We start from the raw sequence: 7,116 nt of genomic DNA, 5'->3' as shown, positions 1-7,116 counted from the left end.
TAGCATTCAGCAGTTGACTCAAGTATATGATAGGTAGGCTTTACCCTTTGAACCTTCCCTTGTGAAGATCTAGTTGCTTACTGGCTGATAGTAGACACGATGTCCTTGAACTATACTGTCGTCTGTGTAAGCAGTAACAAATCTCACCCCAAGACTCTCCCTGATACAACTCAATTCTCATTAGTGTGTTTGTTCTTAACCATGAACACACCTGGTTCTGTGAGAAGCTCTAAGAATTGTGCCTCCAATTCTCTTCGAAACATCCTCACTTCTTTCTCACATAGGTGATCCCTCAAGAGTTGTCATATACTCTTCTTGATCATTAAGAGTCCATCGGTTTACCCTGGTATAGTCACTATTGTATTGGGCTATCTCCCACAGTGTGTTTAGTCAGTGCAGATTAGTTGTCCTTTTGAACTTAGTTCTTGGGATCTCTAGTCAGCATAGGTTGGGTATCCTCTGCATTGATTGCTGACAACGACATCAAACTCATTCCTCGTGATGAGCTTGCAACTAACTCTCAATTTAACACTTTGGTTAGCGGATCTGCTAGGTTATCCTTTGACCACACATAGTCAACAGCGATAATATTGGGACCGAAATGTAGCTAGAGGGGGGGGTGAATAACTCGTCGCGTGCTCGTGGTCGGCGTTGCTTATTTCTTCAAAGATGTGCAGCGAAAATATACAAGAAACAACACACACAACGCTAACAAGTAGATTTACTTGGTATCCACCTCCAAAGGAGGTGACTAGTCCAAGGATCCACATACTCACACACACCTCCACTAATAAACACTCCTTTTTGGTAACTACCGAAGGCGGAGAAGCCCTACAATACTCTCAATACAAAAAGAAAGGAAAGGGAACAAAAGTATAAGCAACGCTTACAATGAATACAAGAAACCCTAACCCTAGCTTTCTTCTTCTTGCTTTTGATCCGCCTCTTGACTTGGAAGAGCCTCCAAGAACCTTCAAGAACTGGTGATCTGGAGCTTAGAGAGAGCTGTGGAGTTGCTGTTGAGGATCTGGAGTGAACAATGCAAGTTCTGCCGAAGAAGACGCACGCCAACGGCCTTTATCTGCGCCAACGGTCGGATCCCGATCGATTGGATTGCTTAGAGAGAGCTGTGGAGTTGCTGTTGAGGATCTGGAGTGAACAGTGCAAGTTCTGCCGAAGAAGACGCACGCCAACGGCCTTTATCTGCGCCAACGGTCGGATCCCGATCGATTGGATTACTCCCAATCGATCGGGGAGGCTTTGGATCGATCGGCTGATCGATCCAGAGCACCTCTATGCTCTCAGGAATCGCCTGGATCGATCGGCTGATCGATCTAGGGCTTATCGCGCAACATCGCCATATCCCAATCGATCCACTGATCGATTGGGAGCTTTGGATCGATCGGCTGATCAATCCAGAGGCGTTCTGTACGCTCTGCGACTTGCCCACTCGAGGCTTGTCGCGGGGACCTTCCCAATCGATCGGTCGATCGATTGGGCATCAGGCAATCGATCGGCTGATCGATCCAAACATTGGTTTTTGCCCAAAACCAAGTCCCAAGCCCCCAAAACAACATCCGGTCAATCCATGACCTGTTGATTCATCATGCCTAGCATCCGATCACCCTTGACCTGCTAGGACTCCATCACCAAGTGTCCGGTCAATCCCTTTGACCCACTTGGACTTTTCCCCTCGTGCCAAGTATCCGGTCACTCCCTTTGACCTACTTGGACTTGTCTTCTCGTGCCAAGTATCTGGTCAATTCCTTTGACCTACTTGGACTTTTCACCAGATGTCTGGTCAACCTTGACCCATCTGGATTTCCCCGTGCCTGGCTTCACTCACCAGGACTTGCCTTCTGCCTAGCTTCACTCACTAGGACTTCTCTTCTGCCTGACTTCACTCACCAGGTCTTTCACCTAGCTTCACTCACTAGGATTTTCACCTGGCTTCACTCACCAGGATTTTCCTCTGCCTGGCTTCACTCACCAGGACTTTCACCTAGCTTCACTCACTAGAATTTTCTTCTGCCTGGCTTCACTCACCAGGACTTTCACCTAGCTTCACTCACTAGGATTTCCACCTGGCTTCACTCACCAGGATTTTCCTCTGCCTGGCTTCACTCACCAGGACTTTCACCTAGCTTCACTCACTAGGATTTTCTTCTGCCTGGCTTCACTCACCAGGACTTTCACCTAGCTTCACTCACTAGGATTTCCACCTGGCTTCACTCACTAGGATTTTCCTCTGCCTGGCTTCACTCACCAGGACTTTCACCTAGCTTCACTCACTTGGATTTTCTCTCTGCCTAGCTTCACTCACTAGGTCTTTCCCAGTCAAGTATCTGGTTAACCTTGACCTACTTGACTCTTCTACAACCAAACTGATCAGACCCTGATCAAAGGGGAATTGCACCAAACAATCTCCCCGAATGAACAACTGCACCTGCACTTGTCCATATCATCGAAGTCTTGTATTGTCAAACATCGAAACCCAAACCAAGACTCAAGCTTGGTCAACCAGGTCAACCTTGACCTGAGAGATATTGCACCAACAATCTCTCCCTTTTTGATGTTTGACAATACCTCATTTAAGTTAGGCTAATCCCATAGCCTAAACCTCCTTCATGCCACTAGGTAATGAAGGCACAAGTTAAATCCTACATTCTCCCACTAAGAAGGCAAACTCCCTCTTAGATAATGAAGGCCTAACTTAAACCCTACATTCTCCCCCTATTGGCACACATCAACAAATTCACTTGTTGAAAACTCTCCCCTTTGAGACTCTCCCCCTGAAAAGATGCTCATCGTTGTTCACAACTTCACTCGTTGTGATCAACACGATAATGAAGGTCCCATACCCTTCATTATCATCAATGCTCGCCCTTGAGCATTAACAAGGTCCAATAACCCAAATGAAGGTCTCATACCCTTCATTTGTATCGAATGCTCATCCATGAGCATATACCAACTTGAACCACTTGAACAATGAGGATATCCACTCCCCATTAAAGTTCAAACTCTCAACCTTGAGCATGTTCTTAAAAGAAGGTTAACCACCTTCCAAGGTTCATGAAAAATAGTTTTCATGTCCTTAAAGAATGCCTCCCCCTAAAGACATGGTGGTAACTTCTGTCATTGCACCAACAATGACTTGGAATCCCTAAACCTTTAGGAAACCCAAATTTAGAAGTTTTGAGGTTCAAAAGTTTAAAATTTGAATCAACCTCAACGTAAACTTCTACTTAGTCTCCCTTAACCAATCCATCCTTGATTTCAACATGAAAACACCCTTTTTATGTATACAAATGTATTTTGAGGGGTTAGGAATGGTTACATAGACTAAAATATGTTCAAAATGCTAAAAATAAGCTTTCCCAGCTAAAATCAGCATCTTCGATCGATTGGAGTTGGGTTCCAATCGATTGAACCAGCTTGAATCGATCCACTGATCGATTCAGGAGGGCTGGATCGATCGGTGGATCGATCCAGGAAGCTTCTGTTCGCGAGAAGCCTGCTCTCAATCGATCGCCCGATCGATTGAGACCCTTCAATCGATCGGGTGTTCGATTGAGGTCTGATAGTTGCTGAAATTTCATTTCAATCAACTTCAGAAACCCCTAGAAAATTCTACAAAATTCTAAAAATCATAAAAATTCCTTTAGACATTTCTTAGGGTATATACTATCAAGGAAAAATAGTTTTCTAAGAAAATACATCATATTTTCAAAGATTGACACAAACTTGAAAACTTGTAAAAGCTTTAGTGTTTTCTTCAAGTTTGTGTCTAACTATTCAATGGTGATTACTATCAAAAGATAGCCTTCACCAAGGTTTTCCAAAATCATTTTAAAAATATTTTCAAAACCAATATCCCACCATGTTCTTTGGGCTTAATGCACATGACTTGTACATTAGCTTTCCCAATGATGGGAAAACACATAACTATGTGTTTTGATGAACTTAAAACTCAAAAGAATGCACTAAATCAACATCTTGAGTTTTGTTCATCATCCTAACATCTCACTTGTATCTACTGTGCACAAAACACATACAAGTCATCTTATAGGTCTTTGTGAGATGTAAAATTTAATTTTGCCCTAATTTAGGGATCATGCATATCTATCTAGGTATTTTTTAATTATAGACATCCACCAAGGATGTTACTTGTTGATAAACCTGTTGATAAATGACATTTGTCCTTAATTTTAAGGAAATAAATATAATGCATGATAATGTTATGACATACATCAAAATGAAATAGCTTTCAAAAGAAAATTTCCTATAACTACATGATATATGTATGACATGACATGATATTTTTATATTTTTCATAATAAGTCATGAATGCAAAATACAAAACTAAATATGATGTCATGATATATAATGGGCAAACAATAATGGCAAGATTTAGCATAAATAAAATACCTAGATTACCTATCTAAGTGTCCTTAAACCTTAGCTAAGTTAAAAATTAGACCTAGATTGCCCTCTAAACGCTCCAAAAAAATGCCAAATCTAAATTGACATTTCTAGTTCTCTTGATTAACTCATGCCAATTGAAATTAAGCATATTCCTCAAGTGTTGGCATATTTCATTTTTCCACAAGAGTAGCACTTTAAATTAAGGCTTAGATTGACCTTAAATTACTAAGAAAATATCAAAGTCCTAACTTGGTATTTCTTATGTTTTCCCAAATTGTGCCAATTAAGATTAAAATCAATATCTCCGGAATTAGGCACATTTTACTCTTCCAAAGAGTAAATGATAAATCTATTTCTTTTTCAAAGGTTAATAATAACCTTTAAAATGCTCCTTGAGTGTCAATTTCTTCAAAGTTGGGTTAACTACCCTTCTTCTTAGAGTTGACACTCTCTAACCCATCTATGGGGTAGAGAAAATGCTCCTAGGAACCCAAAACCTATTGGTGCTCCTTGGATGCTCTAGGTATTCACTAGGGATAACTTCCCTAGATATCTTCCTAGTGACCTTGTTCGGCTTTTTAGAAGCCTTGGTCACCTTTTCTAGGTCAACCCTAGGGATTGCTTCCCTTGTGACCTTGTTAGTGACTTTCTTAGACTTCTTAGAAGTCTTAGTCACGTTTATTGCAAAAATACTCGTAGGAATAACTTTCCTAGTATTTTTGACTTGACCACTAGACCTAGGGTTGGTTCCATAATTGTATGGAACCATGTGGTAGGTTTGTATCCCAAACCCCTATGTCCCTTGGATGACCTTTGTTTTCCTAAACCTAGGTTTTGCTCATTTTGCCCTTTTAGGATATTTTCCATCCTTTTTAGGGTCTTTTCCATTTTATCAAGTCTTGACCTCAAGACTTGATTTTCTTTCCATAAATCCCTAGATTTAGGTTTTCTATTTAATCCTTGAGCGTTTTTATTTCTAGGCTTATAGTTATTGACCTTAGTGTTCTTGCCTAGATTTTTATCTACATTCCTAGCCCTAGGTGTAGTGGTTTTAGCATGTAGAGTCATATGATTTTCCTTAATGCTATCATGCTTCCTATTTTCATGGTAAATAACATTAAAATGATAAAGACTTGACTTAGCATGCTTTTTACCATTGTTCAAAGGAGTAGGCTCAATAAATGATACCTTTCTTTTTACCTTGGAGACTCCCCCTTGAGGTGTGCTTCCTCCTTGAGCCTTGACCGCCTTCTTCCCCTTGGGACATTGACTCCAGTAATGTCCCTTTTGATTGCACAAAAAGCACACAATGTGCTCCTTGCTCCTTTTTGTTCCGGGAGCGGTCTCCTTGGGCTTCTCCTTGCCCTTTTGTGCCACTTGGCCCTTTTTCTTGATCAATTTAGGGCATTTGCTCTTGTAATGCCCATGTTCCCTACATTCAAAGCATATAATATGATTTTTAATTTTAAATGAACTATTTATACCTTCTTGTGTAGGGGTGGCACTTGCTCCTCCATTTGATCCGGATGTGGAGGCTTCTTCTTAATCCAAAATTGATTTCCCTCCTATTGATTTGTCTCGACTTGTGGAGGTGGAAGCCACTTCATCCTCTTCTTCTCCATTTGACCCGGATGTAGAAACTTCTTTTTACTCCGGGGTCAATGATCTACACTCCCCCTCAATTCTAGAGGTGGAGGCTTCATCATCTTATACATGGAACAAGGAGTATGCTCCCTCCTTGTTCCCTTCATTGCATTCCCTCAAAGATGAAGCTTCTTCTTGGACTTCTTCTTCGGAAGTTGAGCATCTCTCAACTTCGGAGTCCTCCTCTTGGTCTTGCTCCAATGAGTCGCCCTCTTTGGATTCCCCTTGATTTGGTACAATGGAGGGTTCTTCATGGAGCTTAGCCAACTTGCTCCAAAGCTCTTTGGCATCTTCATATTGTCCAATTTTGCATAGAAGTGTGCTAGGCAATAAATTAACCAATAATTTGGTTACCTTGTCATTTGCTTCGCACCTTTGGACTTGCTCCGGGCTCCATTTGCTCCTCTTGAGAACTTTGCCCTTTGAATTCGTTGGAGCTTCGAAGCCTTCCATAAGAGCAAACCATTGCTCTATCTCCACCATTAAGAAGTTTTCGATCCTTGATTTCCAAAGATCGAAGCTTGTAGATGTGTACGGTGGAGCCACCCTTGTGTCAAATCCAAGTCCATCTTGGAATTGCATCTTGAAGTTGAGCTTCTTGAATTCTTTGACTTTGATGAATTTGCTCCAACTTCTTCACCCTCTAGCTTTGCTTGTTTTGTTTGTCCCTTCCAGCGATGATTCCGGTGAAGAGCGACCTTTCTCTGATACCACTTGTTGGGACCAAAATATAGCTAGAGGGGGGGGGGTGAATAGCTCGTCGCGTGCTCGTGGTCAGCGTTACTTATTTCTTCAAAGATGTGCAGCGGAAATATACAAGAAACAACACACACAACGCTAACAAGTAGATTTACTTGGTATCCACCTCCAAAGGAGGTGACTAGTCCAAGGATCCACACACTCACACACACCTCTACTAATAAACACTCCTTTTTGGTAACTACCGAAGGCGGAGAAGCCCTACAATACTCTCAATACAGAAAGAAAGGAAAGGGAACAAAAGTATAAGCAACACTTACAATGAATACAAGAAACCCTAACCCTAGC

The sequence above is a fragment of the Zingiber officinale genome, chromosome 11B, assembly GCF_018446385.1.
Source record: "Zingiber officinale cultivar Zhangliang chromosome 11B, Zo_v1.1, whole genome shotgun sequence".
Taxonomy (NCBI): Eukaryota; Viridiplantae; Streptophyta; class Magnoliopsida; order Zingiberales; family Zingiberaceae; genus Zingiber; species Zingiber officinale.
Note: the sequence above shows the minus strand (reverse complement) of the source record.